At 39.6% G+C, this 27,859-nt stretch overlaps 1 non-coding gene across 2 annotated transcripts; it reads left to right on the top strand.

Annotated features, from left to right (window-relative positions):
- Positions 1-6,229: 6,229 nt before the first annotated feature.
- Positions 6,230-27,410, top strand: LOC101693169. Of its 2 annotated transcripts, none has more exons than XR_006606126.1 (4): positions 6,230-6,369; positions 7,432-7,558; positions 14,882-15,010; positions 27,299-27,410. It is a non-coding gene; the product is annotated as an uncharacterized LOC101693169 (transcript). The 2 variants fall into 2 exon arrangements; XR_006606125.1 differs by having other exon boundaries at positions 6,239-6,369; positions 7,435-7,558.
- Positions 27,411-27,859: the final 449 nt, after the last annotated feature.

Raw genomic sequence — 27,859 nt, 5'->3', positions numbered from 1 at the left:
TCGGCTCAGGTAATGATCTCAGGGTCCTGGGATCGAGCCCCGCATTGGGCTCTCTGCTCGGCAGGGAGCCTGCTTCCCCCCGACCCCCTCTCTGCCTACTTGTGATCCCTCCCTATCAAATAAATAAATAAAATCTTAAAACAAAAAGTTGATAAGAGACCAAATGATATGAGCAAACAGAGATGTTATGGAAAGTGTTAACTAGAATCCTCAAATGTAAGCCCTATAGCTATGTAGAAAATACAACTCTCTAATTCTACTTTTCTCTAATTAACCCACTTGTAAGTCCTAATGGCACCAGGTGGTGGAAATTTAACTCCTCAGCTGGAACGCTCTCTCCATTTGGCAGGCTGACAAGCCAATCCTGTTTCAAATCTCATCTCTTGAGGGACGTCTCCTGGGCCAGGTTGGACATCTCCCCTGTGCTTACTCAGCTCCAGCCCTGTCAGCCTTTGTGCCGTTCTGGAACACAGCAACATCTTGTCAACTCAGTTGCCGTTCTCTTTGCAGAAAACACTTCCAGATCTTTATGCGGCAGCTTTCCTCACATCAGTAGGGATTCTGCTCGAAGTTCACCTCCTTGGAGACAGTGTTCCGCCCCCCCTCCCTCTACAAAGGCACCACCACCCCAGCACTCTGTTCATTCTTCAGAGCATTTACCACTGTCGGAAGTGATAGAATGTATTTATATGTTTTCTGGTGTGCTCTCTGTGTCCCATGTGACAACATAGACTCCAAGAGAGCAAGAACTTTGTCTTTTTCCCACCGTGTCTCTGGTGTATGGAACAGTGCTTGGCACACACTTCATGCCTGGTAAATATCTGTTGAATGAATGAATGGTCAGTGTCACACTAATCTCTCCTCTTCCAAACTTTTTTCTGAGTGAACTATTTCCATCTCATTTTGGTCTGAACTTTTTTCTTTTGTATAGGGTTTCATGAGTCTTTTCCTTAATGAAATTACCAGCTACCAGAGTACAGAGGCTGGGTTTTACAATGTCTTACCATCTTCCGTAATGGCTGGCACAGATTGGGGAACAAAGTGCAATGTAAGTTTTTTCTGAATTATAGTGGGAAGATTTGGGTTAACTTATGCTTTAAAATGAAGCTTAAAATGCCACATACTGATTGGTTTATCCTTCATATGCTGTAATTTAAATATTGGGTACTTTTAAAATTCAGGCTTTTTTTTAATCCAGGGAAGTCTACAGGTAAATGTGTGTGTGTGTGGGAGGGGTAAGTGTATAAATGGGGCCAGGGCTATCCATTTTTCAGACAGTGATTGGTGAGATGGCCTTTCAGAAATGTTTGCTTGCTCCCCTGCCCATTTTAAATGTGGCCCAGAGTCAGGATGACCATGCAATCCCCCCATGGCTGTGTGCCCCAGCACACAGTGACTGTCTACCCAGAGGAGTGTGTGGATGCTACAGATATCCATGTTTACGGAATTTGATTAGTTCAACATATCCACAAATTAACATCAACACAAGTTCAAAGTGGAATCCCAAAGTAATTACTAGGAGACCCCTTTTTTCAAATGAATTAAAAAATTACCAAGTGTCCTATCTTAGAGTGATAATTTATATCTTCTGGCTCTGTTGTGTCCTCTTAGAAGTTAAAATATGGTATTTCTGCCTTCTCATGCAAGGTTTGTTTTTTCGTTTCTACCTAGTAAACTTTGAGTTTTTCTTTTTTACCCTCTCTGTATTCTTTTTTTTTTGTTGTTTAATATTTACTTATTTAGTTAGAGAGAGAGAGAGACGGCAGGGAGGAGGGACAGAGAGTGGGAGGGAGAGAGAGCCAAACAGACTGCCTTGAGCACAGAGCCCACACAGGGTTCGATCTCACAGCCCTGAGATCAGGACCTGAGCTGAAACCAAGAATTGGAGGCTTAACTTTACTGCACCACCCAGACATCCCATGCTCTCTCTGTGTTCTTAATGCGATCAAGGTTCACATTATTCTTTCACTTAATAGCTTTGTTTCATAAAGGGCTTTCTTAGAGTATCTCTGCGTACAGCTTCTTGAGTGATGTCAGTTCAATTCTGGAAAAGTTGTTTTAATTACTGCTAGCTCTGAAATGGTCAGAAAAGCACCTCATTACTATTCGTCTGAACTGATAACTTCTTAGGTTTTCTAAGTGGGACTAGGAGGATATATCTATTCAACAAAGGAGAAATGGATGGTTATGAAATGATCGACTAATTTGGGGACTGTCCTCTGTGGCTTCCTGGACTATGCTTTCAGCCATTTTGGGGACAGCAACACAGAGCCCACAACAGGTGCTCAACAAATCATCATCAACTAACGAATGGTGCCCACTGAGGGAGACTTGTTTCTCTGGAGGTCCTCTTCACAGCCGTGACGTGGGAGGAATCCCCCTCTAGATTCTAGTTCCAGTTCTGCTATTTTTCTACCACTGTATCTCTCAGCATCTTCTATCTAAAAGAACAAGAATCCCTGTCATCTCATGGAATTATTGAGAGGACAAAATGAAAATACAAACATGAATGTATTTTGCAAACTACCGGGTGCTACATAGGGCTTACAGATAGAGCAAGGCAGCAACTCAGCCTAGGGGTAGCCCAAAAACATGTCCCTGATCGACATACACATTTCAGGGAGGCCCAGAGTCCCCTAGAATCCAGTACCTCATCAGCCTAGGAAGCCTTAAGGAGATGATGCCTCAGGAAAAACTCTCCTGAGGGCCCCACATATCCAGTGTTCCCTTGGGCTGGCAGCCGGAGGGCTTGAGCAGCAGAAGGGTTCTTTTATAAAACTCAGAGCTTCTCTGAGAACCTCGAAGCTTCTCTAGAGCTCAAAGGTGGGCCCAGGGATGCCTCTAACATGAATGAGCCATTTTGTTTCAACTTAGGAGAAGGCGTGGTGATCAACATAGCTTATTTTCAATGTCAGCTTAATGTCCCTGTTTCCTCTTCACACTCTCACGGTCTCTATCACTTACCTGTCTCAGCACCTACACATGCACTCCCTTAACTAAATACATTTCTTAACCTCTTCTACCAGTCAGGACAAGTTAAGTTTGTCCATGACACCAAATAATCCCTGAATCTCAGTGGAATAACACACAACCATACAGTTTATTCCTCACTCACTGAGTCTGGCCAGTGGAAGACAGTAGGCAGGCTCTGCTTATCTTGATTTCTCTCAGATCCAGCAGACGTAGGTGCCATCTCACTCAAAACTTTCCTTATAACAAAGGCAGGGCAAAGAGAACATGGCAAACCAGATGCTGTGGTTTTATCCGGAAGTGACACATGTCACTTCCACTCGTATTGTGTTGGCCAAAGCAAGTCATATCCCAACTTTCAAGGCATTAGGAAAGTATAGGCCTACCACATGCCTGAGAGGAGAGCAGAAATATTTGTTAGACTGTACAAATCAAAACCAGGCTTTTTGTGGTAGGCAGAATAATGACCCAAGTTGTTCAGGTCCTAATTCCTGGATTATGTTATGTTATGGAGCAAAGCGGAATGGAGTTGCAGATGAAGTTAAGGTTGTTCATCAGCTGACATTAAAGTAGGGAGAGTATCCTTAATTGTCCAGGTGGGCCCAATGTAATTCCAAGGGAGAATATGGAAGAGGGAGGCAGAAAAGGAAAGTCGGAGTAAGAGATGTGACATCAGAAGCAGGGTTAGAGATAAGCAACACAGCTGACTTTGAAAACGGAGGAAGGGGACCATGGGCTAAGTAAGGAAGCCACTGCCTAAGTAGGCAGCCACTGGAAGGTGGAAAAGGCACAGAAACATCCTGCTCCAGAGCGTCCAGTAGGAGTAAAACCCTGCAGGCCCATTGATTTTAGTCCAGGGAGGCTTGTGTCAGACTTCTGTACTACAGAACTGTAAGGTAACAAATGTGTGTTGTCTTTTTTGTTTTTTAAGATTTTATTTATTTATTTGACAGAGAGAGATCATAAGTAGGCAGAGAGGCAGGCAGAGAGAGAGGGGGAAGCAGGCTCCACGCTCAGCAGAGATCCCGATGTGGGGCTCGATCCCAGGACCCTGAGATCATGAGCTGAGCCGAAGGCAGAGGCTTAACCCACTGAGCCACCCAGGCGCCCCATGTGTGTTTTCTCAAGGTACGTTTGTAGCACTTTGTTACAGTGATAATAAGAAACAAACACATCTCTCCTTTAGAAAATCACATTTGTTTTTCTAAATATAAAAGGAAATCAAATGTAGAATACATTTGATTTGATGTTGACAAATAAAATATAAAAAAATCCCTAATACAAGTTTCTGTTGTGGACCCTTTCAACATTATTTTCTGCACATCAGTACATATATATTTTTTCATGCATGTGTTACAAAATTAGATCATGCAGCATAGTTTTACAGCCTGCCTTTTTAAAAGATTTTGTTTGCAACAAAAAGAGAGAGAGAGTATGGGCGGTGGAAAGGGCAGAGGGAGAGGGAGAAACAGGCTCCCCATCTAGCAGAGACCCCCGCGCGGGTCTCAATTCCAGGATCCCGAGATCATGACCTGAGCCAAAGCTAAACACTTACTGAGCCACCCAGGTGCCGCTGTAGCCTGCCTTTTTATTTAGCAATTGATCTTGAGCATTCTCCTATGACTAAGTTGTTTTAACTATGCTGTCCAATACAATATACACCTTTGAGAACCTGAGATGTGACTAATCTGAATGGAGATGTACTATACTTGAAAAATAGACACCAAGACTTAGTATGGGAAGAGAATGTAAAGATCTTACTAATAAGGTTTATATTGAGTATATGTTGAAATAATAATATTTTGAAATAATAAAATTATATGTTGGGTTACATATGTCATTAAAGTAAAAAGGATACCATTTCAGAGAGGAGAAAGCGACTTAGAAAGATTAAGAAATTTGCCAGCCAGGGGTCATGAGCTGAGACTCAAATCCAGGTCTGATAGGCTCTCGAACAGAACCCACATAAGCCATCCTCTTTATTCACCACTATCATTCAGGTTCTATTCATGTGTCACCTTGGATTATTATGATTGGCCCTGTGCTGCTCTCGCTATCCAGTGCTTGTAAACCACCACTCAGCATTCCATCCTGGCAAGGCTCTGTTCCCTGAGTGTATCTGTCTTTGCCACATTCTTCTGACCAATTTTGTCTCTTAGATTTCTCCACTTCTCCAGGCCTTTCCATTAGACTAAGCTTCATTCACATCTCTTCCATGACTTCCCTAAAGCTTTCCCTAATTATTCAACACACAACAATCCCTATGAATTCTGAAATTTACTGCTCGCTCTCTGGGCCAGTTGTATGAGTGGGAAACGGGAACATGTTACCACCTGGGCAAATCCCATGTAAAGATTTTTAGCTGGGTAGATGGTTGTTAAGAGGTCTGAAAAAAATGTTACTGAGGTAGAAACCCGCTTGGACCCTCAGTGAGCACCGACCTTTACTGTGTGGCTGAAAGGTTTCACTCCAACAGTGTTTGTTGAGAACAAAGATTCTCTGATAAGAATGTACCTCCTTGAAGATTTGTCCTACTATACAGCAGAACCTGGTACATAGTAAATGCTTCATCAATATATGTTGAATCTATACAATGTATATTTTGTATCCTAATGTATTTTCCACAGAGCTTGCTGAATTGACTTAACGCTATAAATCCAAGTTATTTCAATGAAAATCAAGCCTGACACACCTACAATACGACTGCCTTACCCTTACCACTTTCCATCAACTTCCAGTTGCTTTCTTTTAAAACACTCGTCTTAACAAAAACCCTCTCACAAATACATCCATTAGAACTTGTTCAGCTCTGCTAGACGGGTAACTCCTTCTGCAGTAGCTTGGTCATGTCTCTATGGAATCGCCCACCACTTGGGACTGATACTAATCTGTTTATGTCGGTTTCATTGGCTGGGCTCTGAGCTCCTAGAACTTGGCTGTCTTAGTAACCCTTTACCCAAACCAAACGATTATTCGCATAAGGTTAGTCAATAATGAAAATGACAGTTTGTGCACGTGGTTTGCGGGATGCATGGGCCCAGGATCATTTGCACTGTATTTGTAAGGTACATTTAAAAATATTACATACTGAATATCTTTGTATCTCTAATAAACTCATATCAACTCTGTATATGAGTAAGATTAATATCTCCAAATTACTATGGAAACCGACTTAAAAGGTCAAGCCTTTAGTCCAAGGTCTTAAAGGGAAGAAACTAACTACATGCACTTCAAATAGAGCTGTGAAAGTCCGGAGGCGCGCCGGAGGTCTTTTGAACTCTTCCGGCCACCGTCGCAGGGTCCTTTCCGCCGCTTCTTCTTCTGCGCCTGCGCACGGCTGGAACGCCGTCCATTTCATTATCAGTTAGGAAGGACGTTAGGTTTGAGGTTGGTGTAGAGGTGAGTCGCGTTGGTTTGCGTTTTTCCTCAGGGTTCACCTACCTGCTGCGTTCCGTTGCCTGCCCTCGCTCATCCCTGGAGTTGAGTGCTGCCCGTATTTCCGCGGTCGGGGAGCCTCACCTCTGATAGGGGTCGACCCCTGCACGCCCCCGCCGCGGCCTCAGGAAAGCTGCGGGCAGCCGGGGCCAGGTGGGCTGCAGCGGTCTGGAGGAAGCAACTGGGATTCGGAGGCGGCTGGCCCGCCTGGCCTCCGCTGTGTTTTTTCCCCCAGTGTGACCTTGGTTAGGTCATTTGACTTGTCTGGCGCCAGGGTTTTCACCCGTGAAAAGGGAGTGGTGGTTTCTTCCTCAGAGGGGTCGTGAGGCTAAGGGGCAATGTGGGGAAAACAGCAGCGTCTACCCGCGGTCGGTGCTTGCTTGCTGTGTGGTAACGTTGGTGATTCGCCTGCATAAGCTGGAAAAGGGTCACCGTGCCTGATGGCGGGGAGGGGGGCGGAGGGAAAGGTGAGCGTCCTGCAGCCTCCCAGAGCTCCAGCCTCCTGGGCCTAAGGCCTGTGGGACAGCGCAGCAGGGTTGGGCTCCTGCCCGAGTGTAAATCGTTTACCCCGTGACCTTGGAAGAGTTATACGTCACCTCCATGTACCCTAATTTTCTGGTCAATAAAATGGAACTAATGAGCTGATACTTAAGTTCTCAGAAGAGCAAATGTCTGTAAATGCGTTTGCACTTGTCAGTCTAGAGCCCCTGCTTATCTGAACTGAGACTGGGAGATTTTTGTTTGTAGTTTTTGCTCCCCACTGTGCTGCAGTCACCTTGCTTATTTAGGATTGTTGGTCAGCGTGTGGGGCGGGGTTGGGGGGGTGCGGGAGGCAGCGAAACCCTGAAGCGGACTAAACCTTTAAACACCTTAGGCTTAAAAAAATAATAATCAAAACAAACACTTTAGGTTTTGTGGGAGGAATTATGCCTGTGCTCCTCTAGGTACTAAAATGAATTCTGTGTAAGAGTTCTTTAGATATCTTACTGTGTTCTCAGAGGTGTTCTTATTATTTTACTTATAAAGCAGAATAACTACCATGACTTCCAGTGCTTTGACGAAACCTCAGATGCGAGGCCTTCTGGCCAAGCGTCTGCGATTTCACGTTGTTGGAGCCTTCGTTGTATCCCTGGGGGTTGCAGCTTTCTATAAGGTATGTATGTTTGATTTTTATTTTGGTCCAAAAATGTGTGTTCTAAATTTGAAAATATTTTCATAAGTAGTTCTGAATCTTTTAAAGAAACTCCTAATGTGCCCCCTTCCTTCCCCCACTTAACTCAGTGTGAGAGAAAAATTCCTCATATTCTCTACATAGCTTGTTCTCCATCTTTCAAGGAAGCTGTATTAGTTTGCTAGGGTCCAAAGTACAGCACATTGGGCGGTTTAAAACACAGAAGTGTATTTACTGTTCTAGGGGCTAGAAATCCAAGATCAGTTTGGCTGCAAGGTTGATACCATTGCTTGAAGCCTCTCTCCTTGGTGTGTAGAAGGGTTTCTCCCTTTGTGTTCACACAGTCTCTCTGTTACCATGTTTTTGTTTGAATTTACACTTGAAAGGATGCTAGTCATTTTGGATTAGGACTCACCCTCCAAGGGTTATTTTAGTTTATCTCTTTAAAGACCTATCTCCAAATACTGTTACATTCTGAAGTACTATGGTTTTAAGACTTCAACATATGAATTTTGGAAGACAATTCAGCTCGTAACACAAGGATATAATTTTATTCAAGCAGAGGGATGGGGATGGTGGTGTTTGGCAGCTTGAAGAATTTGTTGCCACAGAACTGCCTTTTAACTGCTGTGCCTTCTGTGGATTTTAACATTATGCCTTTTGGGGCTTTTTTAAAAATACATTTTTTATATTACGGTAAACTAGAGATAAAATTTAGCCATTTTTAAGTGTACAGTTTGGTGGTATTAATTACATTTATAATGTTGTATGACCATCTCCACAACCTGTCTCTATAACTCATCTTGTAAAACAAACTATATCCATCAGACAATAAACCCATCCCTTCTCTATCCATTCTGTCAAACATTTCTTTCTGTATCTTACTTTGACTCACTCTAGGTACCTTATGTAAATGGAGTAATACATATTATTTTGTCTTTTTTAACTGGCATATTTGAGTTAGCATAATGACCGTCGGGTTTATCCATATTGTAGGATATGTCAGAATTTCCTTCCTTGTAAAGAGTGAATAATATTCCATTGTATGGGGTACCTGAATGGCTCAGTTGGTAAGGTGTCTGCCTTTGGCTCAGGTCATGGTACCAGGGTCATGGGATCGAGCCCTGCGTCTGGAACCCTGCTCAGTGGGGAGCCTATTTATCCCTTTCCGTGCTGCTCCCCCTGCTTGTGCTTTCTTTCTGTCAAATAAGTAAAATCTTTAAAAATAATTCCATTATATATCTGTACCACATTTTACTTATTCATTCACTTTTGATGGACGTTTGAGTTGCTTCCATGTTTTAGCTATGGTGAATAATGCCTCTATGAACATGGGTTACAGGTATCTCTTTAAGACTCTGCTTTTAGTTTTTTATAGTATATATCCAGAAGTAGAATTAGTAGGTCATATGGTAATTCTGTGTGTAATTTTTCAGGCAACCTGGTGGTTTCCGTAGTACTGTCTGACATTTTACATCCTGCTACTTTGTTGAATTTAGTTATTGGTTCCAGCAGGTTTTTTCTCTGGAATTTTTAGGGTTTTCTGCATATATCGTCTGTAAACAGATGATTTTGTTTCTTCCTTTCCCATTTAGATACCTTTTATAGGTAGAAGTTAGAATACTGTGTTGAATGGAAGTGACAAGAGTAGACATCATATGGGATATGTTGAAGTTTCATTCTGTTCCTATAGTTGGAGTGTTTTTATCATGACAGGATATTGAATTTGTTAAATCTTTTTTTGGATTGAGATTTCTTTGTTTTGTTTTTTTTTTTTTTCTTTCTGTTAATAGACATTACATTGATTTTGTATGTTGGACCCTTGGTATGTTGAACCATCCATGTATTCCTGGAATAAACCTCACTTGTTAATTGGATACAGTCCTTTTAATATGCTGCTGAATTCAGTTTGCTAGTATTTTGTTAAGGGATTTTTTTTTTTCTTTTGCATCAGTGTTTGTAGGGGATTTGGGTCTGTAATTTTCTTGTAGTGGTTTGTCTGTTTCTGGTATCAGGGTAATGCTGGCCTCGTAAAATAAATTAGTTAAGTGTTCCTCTACTTCAGCTACTTGGAAAGATTTCAGAAGGATTGGTATTCTTTATTCAGAAGGATTTTCAGTTTTCTTGATATTTTTAAAGAACCCGTTTTTTTGGCCTTGTTGATTTCTTTTTTTTCCCCCCTTGTCTCTGTTTTGTTGATCTCTGCTCTAATATTTATTTTTTCCCTCCTTCTAGCTGTTTATCTTGTTCTTTTTCTGGTTCCTTGAGTTGTAATGTTAGGTTGTTGATTGAGATCTCTCTTGTTTTTTAATATATGTGTTTCTAGCCAAAAATTGCCCCACCTTTGCACTCCTTTCATTGTGTCCTCTAAATTTTGGTGTGTTTTGTTCTTTCATTTGTCTCTAAATATTTTCTGATTTCATTCGTTTTGTCTTCTTTCTCCCATTGGTGGTTTAAGTGTGTAGCTTAATCTCCACAGTTTTGTGAATTTTCCAGTTTTCCTTCTGTTAACGATTTCTGGTCTCATGCCATTGTGATCAGAGAACATACTTTGTATAATATCTGTCCTTTTAAATCTTTTGAGACTTATATTTATGGCTTGATACATGGTCTGTCCTGGAAAGTATCCAATGTGTAATTGAGAAGAATGTGTATTCTGGGGGCACATGGGTGGCTTAGTCAGTTAAGTGTCTGCCTTCAGCTGAAGTCATGATCCCAGGGTTCTGGGATCAAGGCCTACGTCAGGCTCTCTGCTCAGCAGGGGAGACTGGTTGTGTCTTTTCCTCCTCCTGCTTGTGGAGTCTGTCTCTCTCTCTCTCAAATAAATAAATAATAAGTAAATCATTGTTTTTAGAAAAAGATTGCGTATTCTGTTGTTGGGTGGAGTGTTCTTTGTATGTGTGTTAGATTTTGTTGGTTTAATGAGTTAAGTCCTCTTTCCTTATTTAGGTCTGGTGTGGTTTTACCTGTCATTGAGATTGGGGTATTGAAATGTTCAGGTGTTACTATAGTATTATTTTTTTCTTCAACTCTGTCACTTTTTGCTTTATATACTTTGCTGGTGTTATTAGTTGAGTATATTTTTCTAATTGTATAAATTCTTACTGTGTTGAAGCTTTTATGATTATATAAAGTCCTCCTTTGTCTCTTGTGACCTTTTGATTTTATTTATTTATTTTTAAATTTATTTATTTTTAAATTTTTAAAGATTTTTATTTATTTGACAGATCGCAAGTAGGCAGAGAGAGAAGGGGAAGCAGGCTCCCTACTGAGCAGAGAGCCCGATGTGGGGTTCCATCCCAGGACCCTGAGATCATGACCTGAGCTGAAGGCAGAGGCTTAACCCGCTGAGCCACCCAGGCATCCCTCTTGTAGTCTTTTTTGATTTAAAGTCTTATTTTGTCCGATATTAGTAAAGCCACTCTTGGTCTCTTTTTTATTGTTTTTATAGAATATCTTTTTTGCACCCTTTCCTTTCTGTTTTTGTCTTTGGATCTGAAATAAGTGTGTTGCAGGCAGCATATATAGTTGGGTCATTTTTAAATCCATTCTGCAGTTCCGTGAGGAGTGTATGTAGATGCCTTTGAATGTGCTAGTCTTTAATGTCAGGCTCCCAAAAGGAGAAAATGAGAAAAATGAGAGAGGGGAAGAAAGGTGCTCTATCCTTTTCAGTCTGGGTCTCTGAACAAAAGTAGCGTTAGCTATCAGAGTACAGATCCCTGGTATAGGGAGGAGAGGGTCCTGCTTGCCCATCTTTGTTCCAGAAGGCTTCCTGTAAACTGCTTCAGGAGCACCTGCACAGCTGTCTGCCTTGGGAATGGGGAATGGTTAGCTGTTAAGTTGCTAAAAGCTGAAAGTGAATGAAATTAACCTGACCACAATTTAGGATTTAAGCCTTACTTTGGAAATTGTATGCTTTTAAGAGATCCAGAGTTTCAGGAGAGTTACATTAAACAGATTGTGCTAGGGCAGTTGTGTTGGTGGTGAGAGATTCTTGGTGTTCCTACTCTCACTTTTTTCCCAGAATGCTCTATGCATTTTGTGTTTCTCAAAGTCTTAATTTTATATTTACAACTTTTTTTCTATAAAATTCTTGAATTTATGCCTTTAAAGTTAGGGTGAATTTGAAGTGCTGAGGGGAGGGAGAACAACTTGAGCAAAAGCACTAAGAGGTCTGTGCTTTGGGACCCTATGAGGAGACCGGCATAAAAATGTAAACCCTTTACATACATCCTCCTTGAGATAGTTGCTACCTGGCATGTAGTGGGCATGAAATAAATGTTTGGGGAAAAGGGTGGATGGATGGATGAGTAAATGAAGTGGGAGTGAGGAGAGGAATTTGGGGAAGTCATTTCTTCACTCTCATTGTCACTATCAAACTTCAGGCCTTGGTAACTTGTGTGGATTCTTGCCACTTCTGACTTTAGCCTGTAGAATAGATCTGTTTATGGTATCGAGTTCCTGCATGTGTAGTGTGCAGTGGCTTTCAAAATTTTGACTTACAGTAAGAAATGTATCACCTACTGGCTGCAGTCTTCTGAAGTGGTTTCATCACTTTAGAATGGGTTCTGGGTGATTGCTGAAACTTGGTCTTGATTTTAAGATACTTTGTGATTAGCTCTTTCTGCCTTTCCATCCTCTTCCCAGCAGTCCTAATAAACTCAGCTTTATAATAAACTTTATAAAGTTTATAAAGTTATAAACTTAACTAGTTATAAAGTTAAAGTTTATAACTTTATAAACTTTATAACTAGTTGATATTAGAAAATTTCTGCTTTCTCCCGTGGGTTTGTACACAACAGGAATGTCTTTCATCCCATTGTGTGGCAGATTCCAGTATATCCTCAAGGCCCACTCAAATGTTATTTTTTGGAGTTGCAGCCTTTTCCTCCACATGTGTTGGTAGTGTTCTGGCAGGTTCTCAGTCATTTGTACCAAGACTGTACAATATTGGAAACATTGTGCTTTAAGTAATATTTGCTTCAGGTTGTGTCTGTTCTACTAAATTAAGAGCCCATGTCAGACCAATTGTCAGTCTATTCTGAATGAAAAATTTTAAAATTTGGTTGGTAGATTAGTCAGTGTTGTGTATAGTTAGTGTTTGAGTGGAAGGAAAGTTCAGAAAGCACTGAGGGCGGGGCGCCTGGGTGGCTCAGTGAGTTAAGCCTCTGACGCCTTCTCAGGTCATGATCCCAGGATGCCTGGATCCAGCCCCATATCCGGCTCTCTGCTCAGCAGGGAGCCTGCTTCCTCCTCTCTCTCTGCCTGCCTCTCTGCCTACTTGTGATCTCTCTGTCCAATAAATACATAAAAATCTTTATAAAAAAAAAAAAAAGAAGAAGAAAGCACTGAGGGATCTAGAGTTATTAAAGAGTGAGGTGGGTGTAAACTTTGTTCCCTTGGTAGATGCTTGCATCCTTCATATCCCTTATGCACTTGGTGTTGAATGCTTTTAAAGATTTGGCCTTTATTTTGTTCTCAGTTTTAACTGATTTTTCCAATTTTGATCAGCTTCTTTGCCTTTTACATAAAGTCACCATCCATTAAATCATTTTGATTAAGTTAATCTCCTAAGTCTAAATTCCTTAATACGGGTTAGATTTTGAGGCAAATAAGCAGTGCTTATCCTGAGTAGATTTTTTTCCTCATAGGTAATTACTATTATATGAATTAGACCTTTCCTAAATCTTCAGGTATTTGCTTATCTGTATAAGGCCTCATATATAGATTTTTGGGTTTCAAGGAACTCATGGAGTAGTGGATCTAAATTGATAGTTTGTATTCTTTTTGTTGCTGAAGTCTGGATTTTTCAGACTTAAAAAGTCTTAAGTGTAATAGAAAACAAAATAATTTAGGTGGGGTTATAACATCCATTTGCTTTTATTTTGGGGTTTGCTGAGCCTTTTACTTTATTTTAATCTACCATAATTTTATATATTTTTTAAAGATTTTATTTATTTACTTGACAGAGATACAGCAAGAGAGGGAACACAAGCAGGGGGAATGGGAGAGGGAGACCAAGCAGGGAGCCCAATGTGGGGCTCAGTCCCAGGACCCTGGGATCATGATGTGAGCCTAAGGCAGATGGGCTTAATGATTGAGCCACCCAGGTGCCCCATCCTACCATATTTTTAAGAGGAAAATACTCTTCTTCTTCTTTTTTTTTTTTTTTTAAGATTTTTATTTATTTATTTGACAGAGATAACAAATAGGCAGAGAGGCAGGCAGAGAGGGAGGGAGGAAGCAAGCTCCCTGCTGAGCAGAGAGCCTGATGCGGGGCTCCATCCCAGGACCTGGGATCATGACCCGAGCCAAAGGCAGAGGCTTTAACCCACTGAGCCACCCAGGCGCCCCAAGAGGAAAATATTCTTATTTTAACAAATACTCAGTTGCCTTCTGGGTTATATGCTGGCCTCGGTTCAGAGGGTTGCATTGGGTCTCCTGTCTCGTGGTCTTACTGGAAGAAGTTGGGAATTTTCATAGGAGGTGAGGCAGGAAAACTGGTCAAGTAAAGGACTCTGATTGTAAGTACCAAAGGTCATGATTCCATTTATTTCTGCAATACCTAAATGGAAGTAGATTGGCACTTGAATTTTTTTTATGCAGGATGGGATATGATTTTGTATTATAACCCACACATTGAAATCTACTAGGTAGTGTTTTGTGGAACCACATGACAGACCTGGGTTTGAATCCTGGTTGAACCCACCTACCACCTAGTGCTTCTTCCTAGACCTTAACTGGGTCACTTATATTCTGAGTTCCATTTCCTCCTGTGTAAAACAGGTCAATATATATCCTCAGGGTTTAAATGATATTGAAGTGTAAATCACCCAGAACTGTTTTTGCCAGATAGAAAGCTTTGGGTGTCTTTCAGAGGCTGATGGGGACAGAATTGATCTTATTCTTTGAAGTTAATATAAGTTAATTAAGTTAAATTGAGCAAGAACATATTAGCATGTGTCTGCTTTGGAGATACTAGGTTTTGCTGGAGGGAATGCTGCTGTCTTCTCCCTAAAGCATTTCAGCTTTCTGGGTATCTTCCTTTGGCTCTTAACCAGTCTTCATACCCACACCCAGCAAAAGGAATAATCTGTCCCCAGGTGAAGAAGGCCCCTTTGTTGAGTAGTTTCCATGAGGTTGCTTTATCCTCCCTTGCATCTGTGTCAGGGCTTCCAGCTTTGTCTTAGGAAATACAGAGTTCAAGTTAAAGGTAAACACAAACATCATGATTTATGTTGTCTTTGGATATTGTTTCTAAAATGGCTTAAAAAATAAGCCCTAATGGGATATGTTATTTTTTAGTTTGCTGTGGCCGAACCAAGAAAGAATGCATATGCAGATTTCTACAGAAACTACGATTCCTTGAAAGATTTTGAGGAGATGAGGAGGGCTGGTATCTTTCAGAGTGCAAAGTGATTTTGGAATGTAAAGGTAATGTTGCTGTTGGAATTACTATTTAAAATTTTTTAAAAATTATGGTAAAATACGTTGATTGTTAAGTATATTCACATTGTTATACAACCAATCTCCAGAACTCTTCATCTTGCAGGATGACCTTTTGAATTACTCTCTACTCCCTCATCCCCTGGCAACCACCATTCTGTTCAGTATCTCCGAATTTGACTAAGTACTTCATTTAAGTGGAATCATATAGTATTTGATAGGCTATAATATTTGGCTTATTTTACTTAACATAATGTCCTCAGAATTCATCCATTACAGTATGTGTCAGAATTTCCTTCTTCTTTAAGGCTAAATAACATTCCATGGTATGTATATACCACATACTGCTTATTCATTCACCTCTAATGGATATTTGGATTGCTTCCCCCTTTTGACTGTTGTAAATAATTTGCTATGATAGGGGTGCCTGGGTGGCTCAGTCTGTGAAGTGTCTGACTCTTGATTTTCACTTGGGTCATGTTCTGAGGGTTGTGAGATGGAGCAGGGTGTGGAGCCTGCTTTCTCCCCCTACCCCAAATCATAATGATGTTGCTATGATACGTGCAAGTATCTCTTTAAAACCCCTTTTAATAGTGGGTATGTACCCAGAAGTGGAGTGGCTGTATCATATAGTAGTTCTGTTTTTAATGTCGAAAGGAAAACACTGTTCTATTTAACATAGCAGCTGCACTATTTTATACTGTCAGTAGTGCAGAAGGGTTCCAGTTTCACTACATGGTTGCCAATACGTTTTTTTCTATTATTTTTCATAGTAGCCATCCTAATGGGTATGAGGTGCTATGGGTATTTGATTTGCATTTCCTAATGGTAATGATGTTGACCATCTTTTCTCATGCTTGTTGCTCATTTATATGTCTTCTCTGGAGAAATACCTACTTAAATTCTTCACCCATTTTAATTAGTTGGGGTTTTTTTTGTTGTTACGTTGTAGTTCTTCAAAACTCTTACCAGATACGATTTGCAAATATATTTTCCCATCCTGTAGATTACCTTTTCATTCCATTGATTGTCATCTTTGCACAGGCATTTAAAATTTTGATGGGGTCTATGTAATTTTTATTGTTGCCTGTGTTTTTGGTGTCCTATAAGAAATCATTGCCATATCCAATGTCATGAAACTTTTACATTTTCTTGTAAGTTTTATAGTTTTAGGTCTTTGACCCATTTGAGTTAATTTTTGGATATGAGGTAAGAAAAAAGGGTACAACTTTCTTTTTCATGAATATCCAGTTTCGCACTAGCATTTGTCTTGGCACCTTTGCTGGTAATTTTTTTACTGTATATGTAAGGGATTATTTTGGGCTTTGTTCTGTTGCATTTGTTTATATTTGTTTTTATATCAGTACCACACTACTTTGACTACTGTGGCTTTTTAGTAAGTTTCGGAACTAGGAAGTGTTAGTTTTTCAACTTTGTTGTCTTTTTCAAAATTGTTTAGGCTATTCAGGGTCCTTTGATAGTTTTTATGAATTTTAGGGTGGATTTTTTTACTTTGGCAAAAATGCTGTTGGGATGTTGATAATTATATTATGTAGCTCACTTTGGGTAATACGGACATCTTAGCAATTACAAGTGTTCCACTCCATGAACATGAGATGCCTTTCCATTTACTTATGTCTTTAATTTTTTTCAGCAGTGTTTTGTGGTTTCAGTATGTAGGTCTTTTGCATTCTTGACTAGTATTTGTACATATTTTTTTTGATGCTATCGTAATTGGGATTGTTTTCTTAATTTTTTTTTCTGATTATTCATTGTTAGTGGATAGAAACACAGCTGGTGTTTGTGTGTTCATTTCATATCCTGCAACTTTGCTCATTTAGTTTATTCGGACAGGTTTTTTTTTGTTTGTTAGAGCATGCGCTGTGGGCAAGCTGGGGGGAGAGGGAAAGAATCTTAAGCAAGCTCCATGCTTAGTGTGGACATTGATCCAGGGCTTGATCTCACAACCCTGAGATCATGATGACCCAAAATGGAGATGGATGCTTAACCAACTGAGCCACCCAGGCTCCCCTATTCTAACACGTTTTTTGTGTGGAATCCTTAGGATTTTATGCATGTAAGGCCTGTAGACAGAGATAGTTTTACATCTTTCCTCTCACTTTGGATGTCTTTTATTTCTTTCTCTTGTCTGATCTGGCTAGAACTTCTAGTCATTTGTGGAATAGAAGTGGTGAAAGTTGGCATCCTTATCTTTTTCTTGATCTAGAGAAAAAGCTTTCAGGCTTTGACCAGTGAGTATGATATTAACTGTGGACTTTTCATATATAGCTTTTATTATGTTGCTGTAGTTTGCATTTGTTCCTAATTTATTTTTTTCTCCCTGTACAGTATTTTTCATCTCCATGACTTGTTGTATAACTGGAAGTTTGTAGCTCTTAAAAACCTTTCACCTATTTTCCCATCCCCCACACCTCTCCTTCCCCATACCCAGTTCTCTGTATTTAGAAGTCTGTTTCCTGACTTGCTTCACTTAGCATAATATCCTGTAGATTCATCCATGTTGTGGCAAATGGCAACATCTCATTCCTTTTTATGGCTTCATAGTATTTCACCATGTATGTATGTTTCTATGCGTGCATAGTTGTGTGTACCCAATAGTGGAACTATTGGATCATATGGTAATTTGATTGTTAACTTTCTGAGAAACCTCTGTATTATTTCTTTCCTTCTTTCTCCTTCCTTTTTTATTAACACACAATGTATTTGTTTCAGGGGTACACGTCTGTAAATATTAGTCTTAACCCAATTGATAGCACTCAGCATAGCACATATCCTCCCCAATGTCCATAACCCAGCCACCATATCCTTCCCCCCTTCAAACCTCCAGCTATCATCAGTTTGTTTCCTGGGATTAAGAGTCTCTTACAGTTTATCTCCCTACCCACCATAATACCCCCCTCAAATTCCTCTTGTCAGAGAGATCGTATGATAATTGTCTTTCTCTGATTGGCTTATCTCACTTAGCATAATATCCTCTAGTTTCATCCACGTGGTTGCAAATGGCAAGATTTGGGTTTTTTTTTTAATGGCTGCATAGTATTCCATTGTATGTATATACCACATCTTTTTTATCCATTTATCTGTTGATGGACATCTCGGTTCTTTCCATAGTTTTTGGCTGTTGTGAACATTGCTGCTATAAACATTGGGTGCACGTGCCCCTTCGGATCACTACATTTGTATTTTTAGGGTAAACATCCAGAAGTGTGATTGCTGGGTTGAAAGGTGGCTCTATTTTCAACTTTTGGGGGAACCTCCATACTGTTTTCCATAGTGGCTGCACCAGCTTGCATTCCCACCAACAGTGTAGGAGGGTTCCCCTTTCTCTTCATCCTCACCAACATCTCTTGTTTCCTCACTTGTTAATTTTAGCCATTCTGATGGGTATGAGGTGGTATCTTACTATGATTTTGATTTGTATTTCTCTGATGCCCAGTGATGTTGAGCACTTTTTCATGTGTCTGTTGGCCATTTGGATGTCTTTGCAGAAGTGTCTGTTTATGTCTTCTGCCCATTTCTTGATTGGATTATTTGTTTTTTGAGTGTTAAGTTTGATAAGCTCTTTATAGATTTTGGATACTAGCCCTTGATCTGGTATGTCATTTGCAGATATCTTCTCCCATTCTGTCAGCTGTCTTTTTTAGTTTTGTTGACTGTTTCCTTTGCTGTTCAAAAGCTTTTTATCTTGGTGAAGTCCCAGTGGTTCATTTTTGCCCTTGCTCCCCTTGCCTTTGGCATTGTTTCTAGGAAGAAGTTGCTGCCACTGAGGTCAGATAGGTTGCTGCCTGGATTCTCTTCAAGGATTTTGATGGGTGCCTGTCTCACATTGAGGTCTTTCATCCATTTTGAGTCTGTTTTTGGTGTGGTGTAAGGAATTGGTCCAGTTTTGTTCATAATGCATGTGGCTGTCCAAATTTTCCCAACACCATTTGTTGAAGAGACTTTCTTTTTCCATTGGACGTTCTTTCCCACTTTGTTGAAGATCAGTTGATCATAGAGTTGAGGGTCTGTTTCTGGGCCCTTTCTTCTGTTCCATCGATCTGTGTGTCTGTTTTTGTGCCAGTACCATACTGTCTTGGTGAATACAGCTTTGTAATAGAGCTTGAAGTCTGGAATTGAGATACCATCAGCTTTGGTTTTCTTTTTCAACATTCCTCTAGCTATTTGGGGGTCTTTTCTTTTTCCCATATACATTTTATGATTATTTGTTCCATTTCTCTGAAAAAAAAATTGATGGTATTTTGATAGGGATTGCATTAAAAGTATAGATTACTTTAGGTAGCATAGACATTTTCACAATATTTGTTCTTCAGTCCATGAGCATGGAACATTTTTCCATTTCTTTGTGTCTTCCTTAATTTCTTTCATGAGTACTTTATAGTTTTCCGAGTATAGATTCTTTGCCTCTTGGATTAGGTTTATTCCTAGGTATCTTACGGTTTTGAGTGCAGTTGTAAATGGGATCGACTCCTTAATTTCTTTTTCTTCTGTCTTACTGTTGGTGTATAGAAATACAGCTGATAAAAAAGCAACTGATTTCTGTGCATTGATTTTATATCCTGATACTTTACTGAATTCCTGTACAAGATCTAGCAGTTTTGGAGTGGAGTCTTGCAGGTTTTCCACATAAAATATCATGTTATCTGCAAAGAGTGAGAATTTGAGTTCTTTGCTGATTCAGATGCCTTTTATTTCTTTTAGTTGTCTGACTGCTGAGACTAGGACTTTTAGTGCTCTGTTGAATAGCAGTGGTGATAGTGGACTGCCCTGCTGTGTTCCTGACGTTAAGGGAAAAGCTCTCAGTTTTTTCCCATTGAGAATTCGCTGTGGGTTTTTCATAGATGGCTTTGATGATATTGAGGTATGTACCCTCTATCCCTACACGGTGAAGAGTTTTGATTAAGAAAGGATGCTGTACTTCGTCAGATGCTTTTTCAGCATCTATTGAGAGTATCATATGGTTCTTGATGTTTCTTTTATTAACGTATCATGTTGATTGATTTGTGGATGTTGAACCACCCTTGCAGCCCAAGAATAAATCCCACTTGGTCATGGTGAATAATACTTTTAATACACTATTGGACCTATTGGGTAATACTTTGGTGAGAATTTTTGCATCCATGTTCATCAAGGATATTGGTTTGCAATTCTTGCTGGGGTCTTTGTCTGGTTTGGGGATCAAGGTAATGCTGGCCTCATAAAATGAGTTTGGAAGTTTTCCTTCCATTTCTATTTTTTGGAACAGTTTCAGGAGAATAGGTATTAATTCTTTTTTAAATGTTTGGTAGAATTCCCCTGGAAAGCCAATCTGGCCCTGGGCTCTTGTTTGTTGGGAGATTTTTTTTTTTTTAAAGATTTATTTATTTATTTATTTGACAGAGAGCGATCACAAGTAGACATAGAGGCAGGCAGAGAGAGAGAAGCAGGCTCCCTGCTGAGCAGAGAGGCTGATGCGGGACTCAGTCCCAGGACCCCGACATCATGACCTGAGCCGAAGGCAGCGGCTTAACCCACTGAGCCACCCAGGCGCCCTTTTGGGAGATTTTTGAAGACTGCTTCAATCTCTTTACTGGCTATGTGTCTCTTCGAGTTTTCTAGATATTTCTGGTTCAGTTTTGGTAGTTTATATGTCTCTCTCTAGGAATGCATCCATTTCTTCCAGATTGTCAAATTTGCTGATGTATAATTGCTCATAATATGTTCTTATACTTGCTTGTATTTCTTTAGTGTTGGTTGTGATCTCTCCTCTTCCATTCATGATTTTATTAATTTGGATCCTTTCTCTTTTCCTTTTGATAAGTCTGGCCAGGGCTTTTTCAGTCTTACTGTTTCAAAGAACCAGCTCCTAGTTTCGTTGATTTGTTCTATTGTTCTTTTGGTTTCTGTTTCATTGATTTCTGCTCTGATCTTTATGATTTCTCTTCTGCTGGGTTGAGGCTTTCTTTGCTGTTCTTTCTCCTCCTTTAGGTATAGGGTTAGGTTGTGTACTTGGGATCTTTCTTGTTTCTTGAGAAAGGCTTGTATTGCTGTATACTTTCCTCTCAGGATCGCCTTTGCTGTGTTCCAGAGATTTTGAAGAGTTGTGTTTTCATTTTCATTTGTTTCCATTAATTTTTTTCAATTCTTTAATTTCCTGGTTGACCCATTTATTCTTTAGTAGGATGCTCTTTAGCCTCCATGTATTTGAGTTCTTTCCAACTTCACTCTTGTGATTGAATTGTAGTTTCAGAGCATTGTGATCTGAAAATGTGCAGGGAATGATCCCAGTCTTTGGGTACTGGTTGAGACCTGATTTATGACTCAGGATGTGATCTATTCTGGAGAATGTTCCATGTGCACTAGAGAAGAATGTGTATTCTGTTGCTTTGGGATGGAATGTTCTGAATATATCTGTGATGTCCATCTGGTCCAGTGTGTCATTTAAAGGCTTTATTTCCTTGTTGATCTTTTGTTTAGATGATCTGTCCATTTCGATGGGGGTGTGTGTGTGTGTGTGTGTGTGTGTGTGTGTGTGAAAGTCCCCTACTATTACTGTAGTATTGATGATGTTTCTTCGATTTTGTTATTAACTGGTTTATATAATTGACTGCTCCCATATTAGGTCATAGATCTTTAATATTGTTAGATCTTTTATTGGACAGACCCTTTAAGTGTTATATAGTGTCCTTCCTTATCGCTTATTAGAGTCTTTGGTTTAAAATCTAATTTATTTGATACAAGGATTGACACCCCAGCTTTCTTTTGATGTCCATTAGCATGGTAAATCGTTTTCCACCCCCTCACATTAAATCTGGAGGTGTCTTTGGGTCTAAAATGAGTTTCTTGTAGACAGCATATCAGTGGGTCTTGTTTTTTTAATCCATTCTGATAACCAGTGTCTTTTGATTCGGGCATTTAGCCCATTTACATTCAGGGTAGCTATTGAGAGAGACGGATTTAGTGCCATTTTATTCCTGTAAGGTGACTGTTACTGTTTATTGTCTCTGCTCCTTTCTGGTCTGTTACTTTTAGGTTCTCTCTTTGCTTAGAGGACCCCTTTTTAGTATTTCCTGTAGCGCTGGTTTGGTGTTTCCAAATTCAGTTTTTGTTTGTCCTGGAAGCCTTTTATTTTTCCTCCTATTTTCAGTGACAGCCTAGCTGGGTATATTAGTCTTGGTTGAATATTTTTCTCGTGCTCGAATGTATCATGCCAGTCCTTTCTGGCCCGAGAGGTCTCTGTGGATAGGTCTGCTGCCAATCTGATTTAATATCCCCTGTTCTATGTGTGCTGTAGACCTCTTTTCCTGAGCTGCTTTCAGGATTTTCCTTGTCACTCTGAGACTTGTAAGTTTTACTATTAGATGACAGGGTGTGGACCTATATTTATTGATTTTGAAGGGGGTTCTCTGTGCCTCCTGGATTTTGATGCTTGTTCCCATGGGCAAATTAGGGGAATTTTCTGCTATGATTTGCTCCAATATACCTCTGTCCCTCCCTCTCTTTTTCTTTTGGGATGGATCCAGTTATTCTAATACTGTTTCGTCTTATGGTATCACTTATCTCCCGAATTCTCCCTTTGTGGTCCAGTAATTGTTTGTCTCTTTTTCTCAGCTTTATTTTCCATCATTTGGTCTTCTAGATCACTAACTTCTCTTCTGCCTCATTTATCATAGCAGTAAGAGCCTCCATTTTTGATTGTACCTCATTAATAGCTTTTTAAATTTCAACTTGGTTAGATTTTAGTTCTTTAATCTCTCCAGAAAGGGATTCTCTAGTATTTTCCATGCTTTTTTTGAGCCTAGCTAGCACCTCGATAATCGTCATTCTGAACTCTAGTTCTAACATATTATTACTGATGTCCATGTTGATTAGATCCCTAGCTGTTGGTACTAACTCTTGTTCTTTTTTGGGGGTGAGTTTTTCTGCCTTGTCATTTTATCCAGGTAAGAATAGATGAATGAGAGAGCACAATACTAAGAAGGTAGCAACAAAAAAAAAAAAGAAAGGGAAAAAAATGTGTGTGTGTGTGTGTATGTTGGTAAATAGAACAAAGCCACACATTTGATTTTGGGTATATTTTGGTCTGTTAGAAGAAACTACCTCCCAGAATTTTACAGAAAGAAAAACTTGTATATATATATACAAATAAGGGTAAAAATGATGAAGGGATGGAATAGGACTGTGAAGATGAAAATTAAAAAAGATTCTAAGGAGTTGATGAGTTGGTTAAAAAAAGAAAAAAAAGAAAGACTGTGATCAGGCTGGAGATTGGAACAAAGCCATGTGCTAGATTTAGGGTATATTTTGATCTGTTAGAAAAAACTGTATCCCAAAATTTTAAAGAAAAAGCTATACGTATATAAAAAATAAGGTTAAATACAGTGAAGGGGTAGAATATGACTATAACAATGAAAATTTAAAAATTTTTAAAAAGGTATTAAGATAAAATAGTTAACGTTAATATGGGAAAGAGGAAAAATTTTAAAAAATAAAGTGAGAAAGGTAAAATTTTAAAAAAATTAACTTTGAAAGACTAGGGAAAAGGCCCTGGATTCTTTGTGTTGCTTTCCCCTAGCTCTGGAGTTCTGCAGTTGTCATTGATCTGTGAACTTGTTCTTGACTGATGTCTGCCCAAGGCACTGCCCTTGCCAGGCCAGGCTAAGTAATCTCAGGTTTGCTCTCGATAGCTTTTATTCCCAGAACACTTTCCGTATAGCTTTGGAGGACAGGAATGAAAATGGCAGCCTCCCAATCTCTGGCCCTGTAGGAGCAGGAGAGCTCAGGGCCCCACTCCTCAGTGCACCCTCGGAGAAAAGAGGTCAGTCACTCCTGTCTCCCTGGTCTCTGGCCACACTCCATGCTCACCTGGCCTGTGACTGTTTCTGTCTCTGGCACATGGTCCCATTTGGAGTCTCCAAACCCAGCAGATTCCTGCAGTGTGCTCCCATACCACTCCTCCTAGAGGAGGAAGGACAAGGATCCCTTTGGATCTGCCACTTGTGGGGTTCCTGCTTGAAGAGCAGTGGCTGACTGTACCTTGGATCATGGTTTAAGGTAACCCTGAGCTGAGAGCCAACTTCTCTGCTCTGTCTCTGCAGCTGGCTTCCCCGTTCTGATACCTGGGAGCTCTGTCACACTCAGACACTCCTGGTCTTTTTATGGCCCCTCCGGGCCTGAGACCACACTGTCCCTGCAAGGGCTCCACCCTCCACTTAGCCTCTGGAGTGACGTCCCTCAGTGGAGAAGACTTCTAAAAAAGTTCCAGTTTTGTGCTCCACTGCTGTACCGCTTGCTGGGAGCTGGTCCCTGCTCCCACGGTCTCTCTTCCTGTATTTAGCCTCAGATTCACTTCTCCGCACGTCCTGCCTTCCAGAAAGTGATCAGTTTTCTGTTCCTAGAATTGCTGCTCTTCTCTTTGATCTTCTGTTGCGTTTGTAGGTGTTCAGAATGGTTTGATAACTATCTAGCTAAACTCCTGGGACCTGATGATATTTAGGTCTCCTACTCCTCTGCCATCTTTGTTCTTCCCTCTGTATTATTTTCCATAGTGGTTGCACTAATTTACATTCCCACCAACAGGGCACCAGGGTCTTCTCCACGTCCTCACCAACATTTGTTATCTTTTTTTTTTTTTTTTTTTTTGATACTAGTATTCTCACTGGTGTGAGGTGTTATCTCATTCTGGTTTTGATTTGCATTTCCCTTATGATTAGTAATATTGAACATCTTTCAGTATGTCTGTTGGCCATGTGTGTCGTCTTTGGAAAAATGTTCAGATCATTTCCCTATTTTTAGTTGGATTATTTGTTGTTTTGCTGTTCTTTATATACTTTTATTAACCCCTTTATCAGGTACTTGGTTTGCAAATATCTTCTCCCATTCAGTAGGTTGCCTTTTTATTTGTTGATGCTTTTCCTTTGCAGTGCAAAAGCTTTGTATAGTTTTTCTTTTGTTTCCCTTGCCTGAGGAGACGTCCATAAATATGTTGCTAAAGCTGACATTCAAGAGATTACTGTCTATGCTTTCTTCTAGGAGTTTCATGGTTTCAGGTCTCACATTTAGGTCTTTAATCTATTTTAAGTTCATTTTTGTGTGTGGCATAAGAAAGTGGTCCAGTTTTCCCAGCGCCATTTATTGAAGAGATGGTCTTTTCCCTGGTATATGCTTGCCTCCTTTGTCATGTAGACTAAAGGACCACGTAAGTATGGGTTTATTTCTGGGCTATATTCTCGTCCATTAATCTTTGTTGTGTCTGTTTTTGTACCAGTACTATACTGTTTTGATTACTATAGCTTTGTAGTGTATTTTCAGATCTGGGATTGATATCTCTGGCTTGGTTCTTCCTCACAATTGCTTTGGCTGTTCATGATCTTTTGTGGTTCCATACAGATTGTAGGATTTTTTTGTTCTGGTTCTGTGAGAAATGCTGTTGGCATTTTGATAGAGATTACATTGAATCTCTAGATTGCTTTGAGGAATACGAATGTTTTAACAATTCAAGGTCTTGAATCCATGACTTTCCATTTATTTGTATCATCTTCAATTCTTTTTATCAATGTCTTACAGTTTTCAGAGTGTCGGTCTTTTCATCTTCTTGGTTAGATTTATTCCTAGGTATTTTGTTGAGTGCTTTTATTGTGAAAACAAGTCAGAATGTTGCAAGCAATTTTAATTTTTACCTTCTATCCTGTGGGAGGAGCCAGGAATTGGTCAGTTTCCTTCTGATCACATTGTGTTGCACCAAGGAGGGGGTGAGGCAAGAGTGAGAAAGAATTTCATGAAATTTCCTGGCCTTTTATGTTTTTTTTTTGTTGTATTAATGTTTGGTTACTGCAGCTTCTTAACTGGTTTCTAGTGTTCTCACAATTCTTTATATTCAGAATCTTTTCATGTTATGCTATTGTTGCTTGCTGGATTGGCATTAGGAAAATGTGCTTTAAAGTACTTTCAGAAGTACTTAAAAGAATTTTGACTCCTTTTATAGTTTAGCTAGGTGTCCATTCCATAAGTGACTAGGTGGCCCTCCAGAGATTCTGATTTGGTTTGTTAAATCCACAAAGTCCTTAGGCCTCATGGATAAGATTCTGCTGACAATGAATTAGTGACTTGTGTGCTGATGAAATGTCCACTGAATCTGAGAGCATGTGAAACGTTTCATACTCTGCAATCTTGTCATTCATGTATTTAACTTTATTCAAGCTTAACATAAAAGCATATAGAACAATTTAAGTAATGATTCCACCCACTACCCCTATGTGAATTTGATGTGACAAGGGAAATGTCAGTCAGCTGTTTTTTTAGGCAAAATGTTTCTGCCTAAGAACATTCCAGCTGTGGTGTGCATAGTGGTGTGTGGGTGTGTATACATGTGTATGCATGTATATGTATGTATGATTTTCCTGGGGTATGAAGACCTGCTGCAGTTGACTTTAGCTTTTTAGAAGACTCAAGGATAATATGAACATAGTAACTTCTACCGAATTTAAAATTAAAGGAACTATCTGAAATGCAGATAGATGCATGCACAAAGTATGTACTTTATTACTTACAAAAAATAGGAAGAACTTTATTTCCAGCCATTGGAAAATTGATAAGGAATTAGTTTTTCATACCACGGACATGATGTCCATTAGAAATGATATTCACAAAGTAGCATGAGGTTATATAAATAGAAAATATTTTACATAAAGGTGATCCCTGTTTAATAAAAATTGCACAGAAAAAAGACTGCAGGTAAAAAGATCAAGAAAATATTAATGGTTCTGTATGGACTCTTAACATTGCTGTTTTCTTGCAGCTTTGACATTTTCACAATTTCTACAGTGGGTATGCATTTCATCATCAGATGTTAACAGTCTAATTTGTAAATGTTACATTTTTACTTTTTTTTTTAAATAGGAAGTTGTATTCTTGTTAAAAAAAAAAAAAAGCCAGTAAGGGGGGGTGGGGAACAGTGAGAAAAACAGATTTGGAGACAGGAATAGAAATATTGTTTAGAACAGGTGGGCTGCTGCTTTTAAGAACAGCAGGTGGGTATGAGATGGGAATGGAGGAGAGAGGACTTGAGAGGGAGGAAAAAGGTAAAATTTGGTCAATGAAAAATAAGAAATTAGAGTAAGGTGTACTGTGCCCAGAAATGGTTTTCTCCTGGGCAGAACGTGAGTGAGCAAAGTGTAGGCTCCACTAGTAGGAGTAGACCTCATGTGACTTTAACGGTGGAGAGGTATTAAGAGAATGCTTGTCATTAACTTAAGCCACTGTTTTTTTTTCCCACAGAATTTCTTTGGGTTGAGTTCAATTGAAGTTTGTCACTGACCTGTGTTCCTGAACTATGAAGCATGAATATTGGGTTATGGAATTGTCTTGATAAATAAACAACTAACACATACTTTGGACAGTAGGTTTCTGTTTAATTATTCTGATAATTCAGGGTTGGAGATTTTAACTGTGTTTATGAACCTTAGGATGATTAACTTGATTTTAACATTTCTTAAAACTACCATTGTCTTTGAATATTTTTCATTGCTCTGGTGTTTAATTCACTGAAATACTGGTAGGTGCACTTTCTTCGTCCTGGGTCATGGATTTAAGGGGGTCTACATGAGTCTGTAAGACCACTCACTATACTCTTTCCTCTTAGAAGGAACAGAGAACATCTTTTCAGTAAAATATGTCCTTGGGTTTCATTGTCACTGTTTAGTAGCCCTGATGGATCAACCACCAGTTTCAGTAGATAATTGAAATACCAGTTGCTTTTGAAGAGTTACCAGTATGTGTATATAAGTTAGAATATATACATATATGTGTGTGTGTGTGTGTGTGTGTATCTAGGAAAAA

Source organism: Mustela putorius, unplaced genomic scaffold (assembly GCF_011764305.1).
Source record: "Mustela putorius furo isolate JIRA1106 unplaced genomic scaffold, ASM1176430v1.1 tig00000228_pilon_pilon_pilon, whole genome shotgun sequence".
NCBI classification, from domain to species: Eukaryota; Metazoa; Chordata; class Mammalia; order Carnivora; family Mustelidae; genus Mustela; species Mustela putorius.
This window is presented reverse-complemented; position numbering and strand designations above follow the sequence as displayed.